This window comes from Miniopterus schreibersii (assembly GCF_964146895.1).
Source record: "Miniopterus schreibersii genome assembly, chromosome: 5".
Taxonomy (NCBI): domain Eukaryota; kingdom Metazoa; phylum Chordata; class Mammalia; order Chiroptera; family Miniopteridae; genus Miniopterus; species Miniopterus schreibersii.
The window spans coordinates 16,521,834-16,533,766 of record NC_138106.1 but is presented as its reverse complement, the minus strand read 5'-3'; the positions used below and the strand labels follow the sequence as shown (position 1 = coordinate 16,533,766).

The 11,933-nt window shown below is 36.2% G+C and overlaps 1 pseudogene across 1 annotated transcript in view; it reads right to left on the bottom strand.

Annotated features, from left to right (window-relative positions):
• Positions 1–281: 281 nt before the first annotated feature.
• The window catches only part of LOC308557935 (eukaryotic translation initiation factor 1A, X-chromosomal pseudogene), a 34,307-nt pseudogene continuing 22,655 nt past the window's right edge, over positions 282–11,933 (bottom strand). Inside the window, exon 2 of the transcript in view lies at positions 282–844. The product of the transcript in view is annotated as a eukaryotic translation initiation factor 1A, X-chromosomal pseudogene (transcript). The remainder of the gene's footprint in view (positions 845–11,933) is intronic.

The following is an 11,933-nucleotide window of genomic DNA, read 5'->3' as shown; positions in this document are numbered from 1 at the left end:
CAAAACATCCATTAACTGGAAAACATTTCTTTTATTTATTTTCTCTTTCCTCTCTTCTTTCCATATTTTTAACAGCAGATAACATGGTCTTTTCCAACTAAGTTCTATTGCATCAAAAGAATAAAGTGTTAAAATTTCACTTCAAGAAATATAATACTTAAAACAATGAAAATAAATCAGTGTTCCTTAACAAACTGCATTTGTGCTGAAGTTTTAGTTTTCCTAACAGTGATGGCCAAAATCCAAACTGTAGGACAATATTCAAAAACTGTGAGTTCAGTTTAGATGTCATCAGTGTCTTCATCATCATCTTCAATATCATCAAATGGGGTTTCATCATCATCTCCAGGACCAAATGTATCCATCTCATTGATTTTAACATGTTCTGGAAGCTCACAATAGGCCTTCAGACTTCTGGCTTCACCTGCCTGGATCTTTAAAATTACATCAACTTTGTTCTCCTGATAGTCTCGCAGACCAGCCAATATAATGTCGGAGGTGTTTGTTCAAACCTTTTTTTCTCAGTTTTCCTCTGATATGACAACCTCTTCACACCATCAGAGCACATTGCTTCTAGTCATCCGTTTCCCAACATTTTGATGACCTAAGCATTCTCTTGTCCATCTTCTTTAAGGACCAATTCTCTTTTTTCAGATTCATTCTGATTCTCACCCCAACACCTGCTTCTACCTCCTTCACCTTTGTTCTTGGGTAGAGCGGTGCCAGGCACCTCCAGGCGTTGCCAGCTCTTATCCGGTGGTGCCTGAACAAGACGACTCCTCCAACAGGCCAGGGAGACAAAACAGTCACTGATCCCTCGCACGGGGACACTTGCAACTGAGTTCTAGGGCGGCCCGTAAGTGACCACACTCCCAAATAAGCAAAATAAGGACATTTTTATACTATCTTCTTTTGCAATATCTGAACTCACTGGTGTTTACCCGTAAATTCAAAATCACTTTTGACTTATGGGGGAAGGAATTATTTTAAAACCAGTTAACCTCAGTTCAATCTTATGGATCCTACTAATCTCCATAGTCCCCATTAGCTCTTATTTAAGAGTTTATTTCCTTCATCTGTTGCTACATGTCCTATTTTTTATAGGGAATGAGAATATTTGATTTCTGTAGTGTAAACAGTAAAACTTGTCCTTCGTGGTCATTACTTCTCAGGCTAAAACAAGAGGCTATGAGATACTGATTTTCACTCCCAACTCAACTTTTCAAGTTAAAGGTTATTTGGATGTAGGGCTTAAAATACACAGATGATGAATAGTTCACTATTTTAAATGACATTAATTAAAATGTTTCATGAAGCCCTTGCCAAGAAAGACATGAATGAGAACATTTACATTGTAAAACTAAAGAAATTAAAAGAATTTTTAAAAATGTATTTCTTAGAACAGTAAATAAGGATCCACATCTACTTTAATGACTTCTTCAGATGTTCAAGCCTTGTTATGACTCAGATAAGTCATATGTTCTAGTGCAGTGCAACGCTGCAAATATTTCCCCAGATAAGGTGGGCTTCCTTGAACTTATTAGGGGTGCTATGCTTTTTCAGCTTGGAAAATGCTTCCATCAGAACTTGAATTTCTGGAAAAGAACTGCTCTTGCTAGTGTGCTGAATAGGTGTTGGAACATTCATTCTGGGTAAGATTTTCACAGTGTAATCTGTCAGAAAGTAGCCACAGCGGATAGATATCCCTACTGTCATGTAATTAGTATTTTTGGAGCCTCCTAAGAGAACTCTTGCATGGATCAGCACTTATGAATATTAAACATAAAGGATAAAACTCTTATAAGTAATCCCTGCCCTATAAATACTTGGTTGAGCAAATCTTTTGTATTTATCAGCTAATTCTCAATTGGACCTTAATTCTTTTCAAATGAACTAGCTCCCTACTTTGATCTCATGCAGATCACAGCTTGGTTGTGAACCTATGCAGCAAAACTAAGCTGTGCAAACATCAGTCCACAATATGGTGCTATCAGACCTTAACTTACACTGCAGTGTGAAATGAAGGCTTTGGTGGAACCACACTCGTGAATTATGCTTCAAATTTGGGCTGATCTTTAGGGAAAAAAAAAAAAAAAGGAAACAAACTGTTAGAGCAAATTTTGATTCAAAGTCTAGAGAACTGTTACTAACAGGAAAAAAATCTATATCCAAAACCTAAGCATAACATTTAGGACTCCAAACATAAAGGAAAATTATAAAAGATACCTTCTTAATTTTCAAATATTTTTACCAATCCTATAATGAAGAATGTATAATTTAGTTACTGAGAAAAAAAAATAAGCCAGAATACAGACAATTTTACCTTTCTAGAATTCATGTTAGCTCTCTTTCTTGAGTTTTTTTTGCTTTTGTCTATTTCAGAGCCACTCCGAAATATTATCCTCCTGTCATCTAAGTAACTGATTTTTATCTCTCAACTTGCAAGCAAGGTCTCTATTTATTTATCTTTGCTAGATATTGTTGGTATCTAGTAAAGTGTCTAATGCATAATAGACACTCAGGAAATATTTGTTGTAAATAATTCAAGGACTGGATATAGATGACTATTTGATCTCTACAGAGTTAACAGAGACTTATAAATGAATATTCCCAATGCCATGATTTCTCAGTTGGCTTGTGGGCCCTCGATGCTTGATAAGCTGTTTGTGCAGGATCTCAATCTGAGTATGGAGAAGAAAATCAGTCTTAAACCGGGGCTCTGATTCAACTATGAAGAAATCCAGTTATTCATAAAACTGAGAGAAATAACAAGCTGTATGCAGCATGTTAGTGCTGCAAAACAGTTTATGTCAAACTCTAAAAGATTTTGACCATCTAAACATTAACAGCTGCCCTAAAATTTCAGCCTCTGCTTTAAAGTCTTCTTTTTGTCTCTGTGCCCTTAGAAACTGACTGACATTATTTCCTTCAGTTGACACTGGTTTTTAAATTTAAAGTATAATAATATTACACATAGTTAATATAGAATGTTTAGAATATAGAGGAATCTTTGAAAAATTCTAAATCATTTTATTCTTCTGCACTCAAGGAAAATCAGCATTTTAGTTATCAGCTTTTAATTTAAAATAAAATATATAAAAACTCCAACTCTCAAGGAGAAAGCTGACTCAAGACAGGACCCTTACAGTGAAGCTTTCTCTCCTCTATCCCTCTGGGGCCTCATTCTTATATATTGACAGCCAAAAATACATAGAAAAAAACACAAAGACACATATCACATGTAAAAAGTACTTCTGACAAAGAAGGAGAGAGAATCCTCATTTTATTGTATATATTTTGTACTGCTTGACTTATTTAAATGATGTGTTTGTGTTTTCTTATAAGAGAAAACCCTTAAAAAGAGTTAAACAATAATTTAAAATGAGGATAATATCACCAAAAAATGCATAATATAACCTATCATAATTTTCCCTTAGATTTGACTACTAGAATGTTCAAAACCTATTTTACTTGCAATTATAGTAGCTAACCTACACTGAAACCTCTTAGTTTTGTTGTGTGTGTTTTTTTAAAGTATAATTCTCTCTTTTCACTTCCTACTCAACTGTCACCTTTAAATTTTGTAATTTGCTTCAATAATTTTTTTGTGTGTCGAAATTTTTGCTTGCTTTGAGAAACTGATGAAATACAAATTAATTAAAATTAAAATACAAAATCAGAAAAAATCCAATTTGCTGTAGCTATCAAAAATCAAACCAACCAACTCAAATGATATTTAAAACTTTATGAAGAAAGTTGCAGACTGCTATGGCCTATTTCCACAGAGGACTCCAACCTGAATTTAACAAATGAAGATTAAAAAGCCAACCTGTCTAAAAAGGAGACTGAGTGGGTAGATAATGTTCTGAACCTGGAAAGGATTTTTAACAATCATCATATTCAAAAGTCAAAGAAGAAGTCATGTTTCAATGAAGTAAAACTTGCTTTAGCCTAATTGGAAGACTCAGGGTGAACCTTTATGTATTTTTGTAAATACTCTAAAATGAGTAGAATTGAAAACCATTACCAAGCTAATTAAAATGTTTTAAAATGCCGAGGAAAGGATATAGTGGTCCTATGAATTTTTATATATGGGTGCTTGATCTTTTCTAATAATTCTTTGGAAAAATATGCTAAATTTTTCATGGTAGGAAAATGCCATTAAAAAGAGAAATATTAGCCTCTCGGTTTTATATTTGAAAATGAAAGAGTCTAATTGACTGCAGAATAAAAGATAGTATGCATAACCTTTTTAAAAATTATCAAAAACATTGTCCTTGATCTTAGCCTGACATTTTTCCTTTTGATTAGTCATGGATTTATGTAGCACTTTCCTTCAAAGGAACCAAAGATTTTGCCTTAAAAATATGTTAATCTCCCATTATCTTTATAGAGATGAAGGTGGAAGGAACTTACAATTTTGCTAATGAATAGAGTGGCTGTCTGGAAAAAAAACACACAACAAAAAAAACACAACAAGTTCACCTGTAACACCCTCCTCAGCTATGTACATCCTTTCTCCGTCCCACATGTAGCTCGTGACAAGTGATGATCGTCCCAACCCACTTCAGTGTCCCTTAGCAGGCCTTAGTAAAGTATCAAATCCAGTTTCAAATGGCCACTGTCAGGAAGGCATTTTGGCCTGCAACCTGACTGCCCATGGTATTTAAAAAAAAACAAAACAAAAAACTCTTCTTAGTCAGGAGCAAGGAATCTCAAGCCATGTCAGTGCTTTTATCATTTCTCCATTTATTCAGTAGCCATTGAGCCCCTACTATGTGTAATGCTCTGATGCTTATTAAAAATGTTGTTCTTGTCTGAATTTAGTAGATGCCAGAAAATCAATATTGAACAAGGTCCACTAGGGTCCTGACCTTATGAAGCTAAATCTAGCAGGGGAGATAGGTATTAACTAATTAATTATATACTTTTTAAGGTAAAATTTGAAGAGTATTATGAAGTAGAAATAGTGGGTACCTTGAAAGCATGGAATGGGTTAGAGATGGATTTCTTGAGGCAAAAACATTTGATTTGGGCACTGAAATGCCAGTGAAAATTAATGAAGCTAAAATAGGAGAAAGAGCATTCTAGGAAAAGGCCACACATTGCCACAAGATCCTGAAGTGGAAAGAAAAGCAATATTGATTATTGTACCAAGGAAGATCAAGAATCTAATGTATATAAGTTAGGCCATATGAAAGTGCTTCATAAAAAATCAGCCGTGAGCAAGAGTTAGTGAATACTTTTGCTGGTTATTACTACTGTTGTTATTGTCTGAAAGTAGTGGGAAATCAAGGCCGTATTTTTCCCTTACCGCCTTTAAGCAGTAAGTGAGAGCACCCTTTTCTACCTCTTGGTAAGCTTGTGAACAGAGACGATACTTGCTTAGAAAATGACAACTTGAAGAGTAGCCACAGTTCTAAAAATCTAGACTAAATCAAAAATGGAATACCATATCTAATTCAGTATCAATCTCCACCATGCCACCCCTCGTCTCTTATAGCCCTGCACCCATCAGCCCAGGCCGTGTCTGTGGCTTAAAAGGGTCGGTTGCCCTTTGATCTTTCCTCCCCTTTTTGACCTGGTACAGGTGCCCTCAGGGTCATAGGGTGGGAGTGAGAACGGGGATAGTTAGTGGGCAGGGAGGTGAAGGAACAGGTCAAAGCCTTACTTGCCTGGTGCTGTTATAATCTCTCTCTTACGTAGGCTGTGTGGAGTAATGGGCACAAGGCCACATTCCTTTCAGAAAGATGTGCATGGCAGTGCCACTCTTTAAAATACACGATTTGCCATTCATTAGGCTCACCTGGGCCTTCACTGAAACTCTGAGACAAGGCGAAAGCACCATTTTACATTGTGTTCCAGGGATGGTGGTTATTTTCTTCTTTTTCTTGTTATCGTTATTTTTATTACGATGTTATGTTTATTGTTTAAGGGACACTAAGGCACAAATATTGTGAAGATAAAACCTTCCCCCATAAATGTTGGACAGGGGGTGCTGTCCACATGGCCCTTCAGAACTGAAGGACTTACTGCCCCAGCCTTACTTCCAGCAGAGAGCTCTTAGTGGTCCACCCTCTTTAGGAAATGTATTAACTGAAGAGAGTCACCTCACCCAAAGTCACGCGACCTCCCTCACCTGGGTGGCCTTCAACCAATTACTGGCTTATTCAGAGATATAAAGCCTGGTCTCTTTCCCCACTTAGAGCAACTTGAAAGAGATTTCAGCTTCAGAGCTTCTCAGGGGTTGGCAGGAGCATTCCTTAAGATCACATCACAGTCTAATTTCTTTCTCAGGCCTTTCCTCCTTCACTCCATTTCATCCACATGGATAGATTCCAAGAACACTCCTAACAAATTTCTTGCACATTCACCTCCATCTCAAGATCTGTTCCTGAGGGCACCCAACCTGTAGCAAATCATGAATAAATAAAGGATATCCACTATTTCCACTAAAACATTCTGCTGAAGGCCCTAGTCAATTCAAAAAGACAAGAACTGATATTGAACAATTAAGTCTAGAAAAGATTTTGAAATAAATATAACATTTTCACTAAATAAACTTTTACTGAGTTTTTACTTTATTTCAGGCCCTGAGCTGGTAGGTATAATTGATGACACTGCATTAAGAAATAGGGTACTTTCTCTGAAGAATCTGTCAGTTAGGTTGAGAAAAACAAAAATGTTCAGAATAACCAGTGTGAGTGAGAAGAGGATTGCTTCCATCTGAATAAGAGAATACTTCTTAAAAATATTGTATTTGATACATCCATAGAAAATATCCACAAAGTTTAAATGCCACTATTTTGTTATACCATTTAAAAATCATCGTAATGTAAATGTGGCTAATGTTTTAAATTGTTAGAGCCAGAGTAAGCATCCTAGTGTGGGTTTTGCTTTTTTATATTTCATTTATGAATGATTTTCCATATATCAGAATATTCCACATTTTGTTATTAAACATGTGCACGATACCTTGAACACAATGACCTATAGAAATGGAACAGACTAAAATTATGTGGCCCTACCATGGATCAAGTTTGCTGAAAACCTACATTTATTTGTAGGCTAAATCATTCCATAAATTTAAAGGCACACACACACTGTTAACCATATGATAGCTAATTTCTACACTTCACATGTTTTGTTATTCTCAACAAAGGCTGATCTGGTCATAAATATTTTATGAAATTTTTATGTGTTGTAGCAGAGTTTAATTTTCATACACATTAGAATTCAACTGGAACAAAGCATGGTGATATTTGGGCTTTGTATTACAAACACCATACAATGACTTATTAACATTAAAAGGAGCTTTTTAATATATCTTAAGACTGCATTTGCAGTCCGTGGGATAACTAAGGATCAATGTTAGCAAAAAAGACAATTGTTTGTGCCTTTTCTGTTTTTGAGTCTATCCTTAGTTTTCCTAAATTTCATATGTGGAAAGCATGCTTATATTCCCCTGGAGATTTTATTTTTAAACTCTACCATTTTACTTCTTAGCATTTATTTTAGTGAAGGCATATCTTGGTCACTAAATACTGCAATTAAAGAACTGCTAACAAATCTTTGGTATGATAACGGGAAGAAAAATATGTTCCACAATTGATTATGAAGCCCTAGATTTATCTTTTTAGGAGACTGATTAGGAATAGAAATATTCTTGTACCTCTTTTGATATAGAATAGTGTTTAAAAAATTGAACCAAGCACAAAACCTCAAATTGTTCTGATGGAGCATGTATACAGAATTCTCTTGATACATATGTAATGCTTAGAAAGCTATCACCCCTAAATTCAGTCCAGGAGCAGTGTCCTCCTTGTAGACTCTGAACCCAGAAAGGAATATAATCTTCATTCATGTCTCTCTCTGCTTCTAAGGAGATATAGATACTAGAACCATATCGACTTTTTAATGTATACCATCCCAAATTCTCAGGAGTCTCCTCTTCTATTAAGCAAAATTTTCTCTCATGTGGTCTGTTCCTACACCTTGGTCGTCCTTCCCAACCTGTACCACAAAACACAGTTTCTTACAATATACTTGGGTCAATTCCTGACTTGCTGGTGCTCAGCACCTAAAGAGAGACATTCCGTTGGTTCTGAATGCCTTTCTCTTTGAACTCCATCCATTCAGGAAGTTTTCTTTCTTCAGAGGATGGGGAAGGAGAAAGAACTAAATAGGTAAAATGTCTCTGTCCCATTCCTCAGTACAGAGCTAATGATAGATTTTTGTTGTGTGGAGTAATGCTGGTATAGAGTAGAGGAAATTAAATATTTGGTCCTGGTTCAGGAAGGAAATTCTTTCACTTCCTTGCCCTTCTCCTCTCTGCCCGGTCAGGATCTGGTGAAAGATAATGGAAGTCTCTTTACTTTTGACAGCCAAAGGTAATAATGTAACCTCCAAGGGTTGCTTTGCAGTCTAAAATTCACCTCAATTTTTCATATATTTATGGACATTCATTCCCAGGGTGCTTCTAAGTGGCATATTTCACATTGTGGTAGCTAGGTTCCAAAGATGACCCCAACAATTCCTCTCCTCTTGTATGATTACCACTTCTCTCCCCTTGACTCAGGACTGGCCTTGTGACTGGCTTTGACAAATAAATAGCAGAAGTGACTTCCTGGGATTTTTTAGTTCATATCTTAAGAGTACTGGTAGTCTCTACTTCCTGACTCTTGGAATGCTTCTTCTTGAGATCTAGTTGCCATGCTGAAAGGAAGCCCAAGCACCCATGTGGAGAGTTCCTCATGTAGGAGGACCAAGCCTTCCAAAAGCTACAGCTCAGCACCCATCTGGTGGCCAACACCAACTATCATTCATGTGATATGGACATTGTAGATTTTCCAGCCTCCCAAACACAGAATTTCTCAGAATCCTGAAAAATAGGAAATGGTTACTTTTTTAGCTACAACATTTGTTTATGAAATAATTAATAGCTGAAACATACGCTTTACAATTCATTAGTAACAACCTATAATAAAATCTTACATGGCATTGTAGTCCAAAAAATTCTAACTGGAAAGAGTTGGAAATATGTAAGTTTAAGCCAGTGAAAAAGCCCAAAGTAGCATCCAATGATTTGAAAACGTTTTTATTCATATATGCCAGCAATGAATAAAAATATATTGTTACCAAAATGGGGTCATGCTTTAAACACAATTTTGTAGCCTGATTTTATAATTAAAAAATGTATTTCCATGTCAATAGTTATAAATCTTTATTATCATCTGTATATACTGAAAAGTATTCTATTGTGTGAATGAAGCATGTTTAATCTCTGTTTCTGGCTCTTTCCAGATTTTCATTGTTCTAAATACAGAGACAATATACTAAATAAGTTATTTAATCCTGAACACCTATCTTCCTATTTCCTTTAAAATTGATGAGTAAAAAGATCATGAATATTTTTAAGCTTTTGGATGTAAATTTCAAATTGTCCTCCATGGAAGTTTGTAGCAGTTTATATCCTCAACAGGAGTATAGGGAGGTCCTATTTTCTTACCTTGCATACTTCTGTGGTATAAATTAATGTGTAAATACATGATTATCCATGATTTTTATCTAAAATGAGAGTGAAGTGTCACTATTCATTCAACCTCCCATTCAAGCTGACATCCAGGAAATATAAATTGCTTGGGTTTGCTCAAATATGAACGGATTGTCTTAAATACATGCCATTCAAATTACTTCTCAAGACGTACACAATCCCCCAGGCTCCATTGTTTGCAGAGTCTGTTTGAATCTTCTTGTCAGTATCCAGACAGCATTCACAGGAGCATGCAGCTCTGAACTTACCCTTGCAGGATGTCTTAGAAGTGCCTGTCTCAGCCGCAGCATACCTTCCTCCTTTGATGTGCACAATTCCTAAACCGGTTTTGTCATGAAATGTGGTGTGGATACCTTAATACTGTCATGAGAATGTTTGAAAACAAAATTAAAGGAATAGAAGACATGAAATGGTTTGCTAATATGTATTTCATCCAGAAGCTGGGCTTTAAAACATCTGTGATATCAGTTGATATTCTGATAATTAATTGTGCCTGCATTTTCTTAGTTTTATCATCTCTTATCTCAGAATTTCCTACAGATCTCCTTGCCAGCAAACAACACTATCCCATGTTTATTTTAGTAATATTTTCTTTTTAAAAATATTTTATTTTCAACTCTGGGACTTCCCCATTTGGGTTTTCTGGTGGATTTCTGTCATCTGGATGACAGTTGAGACCTTTCCATGACACTGGGAAAACAAAATAGAAATTGAAAATAAACTGCCAAAAGGTCAACACACAATAATAAAGAAACTAGGATAAGCAAGCAAGTTAAAAAGGAAAAAAGATAAAATACCCCCTAATTTTACGTTAGTTCTCTGCATTTTGTTTCTTAATGAGATAAATTATTAAAATGAGACCACATAGAACAATCACAACATTGTGACCTTTTATAAATTAAGAAGTGAAACGTTGATAGCGCAGAACCCTGTGGACACAAGGAGAAGATTAAGGAACTGAGGCTGCCCTTTCTGGCCTCTGTCCCTCCTCCTGCCATGTGAGGGAACAGGGGCGAAGCCAGATGCAAGAGGCAAACACTCAGCCACAGTCTGGAACCTTTCTCTTAGAAAGTCAAGATGATTTCCAGCTAATTTTATCTGTCCTGAAACCTTTCCACAAAGGACCCATACGGATCTCTCGGAAATTTCGTGCTCACTGTGGAGGCGAGGAAGCAAAACACTATTAATAAACACCATCAATCAGAGGCAGAATTGGTCACAGAACCCTGCTTTTATTTTCTCCCCCACAGATCTCGGATAATTTGGAGCCTGGAGTTTCTCTTCTTTACTGAGAAAAACAAGGAAGATTGTTTTTCTCAGTAAAGAAGAAAGGGGATCTGTAGAAAATATTTGCACCGACCCAAGTCTTCAGTTTAAATAAAACCAACAACTCAGAGAGCGCTATTCAATCTATCTTTATAATTGGAAATATCTTCTATTTTTTTTCCCTTTCTTTTGTTTGTGTGAATCCTTATGTTTCCTCCCACTCTGTTTTTTTTTAAGGAATTGAAGAACTTCTCTTAGGTGTGAGAACCAACACATATGAATTGAGGGTTTCTAGAAAATATAATTTAAAAATCTGTATTGAAATCATTATTCATGGTCCCCTGAGCCCACACGCTATGCCTCTGACTAGTTCTCTGCACTCATCTCCTACTCGCTCCTCTACACTTGTGTTTGCTCCTTCCACACGCCAGGCTCCTCCTGCTCCAGGCTTTCAAAGGCCCTGCTGTGTCTACCTGGAGCACTCTGTCCCCAGTGCTTCACGGGGCTGTCTCCTTGCCATTTACGTTTGAGCACAAATGCTTCTTTTGCAGAAAACTGTTTCCTTTATCTCTGGTCACATTGTAATTTTCAAAAAAGTTAAAATCAGGACTCTCATACTAATGCTGAGTGAATGGTAAATGTTTTTAGCTCATTAGTAAGAGAACAATAAAGATGGTAAGGATTTTTGTCATAAGAATTTGAGAATGAATGCTTATACAGGGTGGGGCAAAAGTAGGTTTACAGTTGTCTGTATGGAAAATAATACAATTAATAAATAGTAATACAAGAATAAGCGTCGTGTTTTGTGTACCCATAACCATAAGCCTACTTTTGCCCCACCCTGTATATCATGTTACCTAAGAGCAGAGTATTTGTCTTTCTTCCCTCTACCCTGAGCCCTCAAAACGACGCTCAATCAATATTTGTTGGATGATAGGGTGTCCAACACTAAGTGTTTCAGAAGGACTGTCAAGACGGTAACTTCCACAGGAAAATATTGTAACTTCCCAACGTTGAATATATGGCAAATTCACCAGAAATATGTAGGGCTAATTTTTATACTAAAGAATCTCTGTAATGATAAAACCCCTATTAGATGGCATTTAGAGAGAAG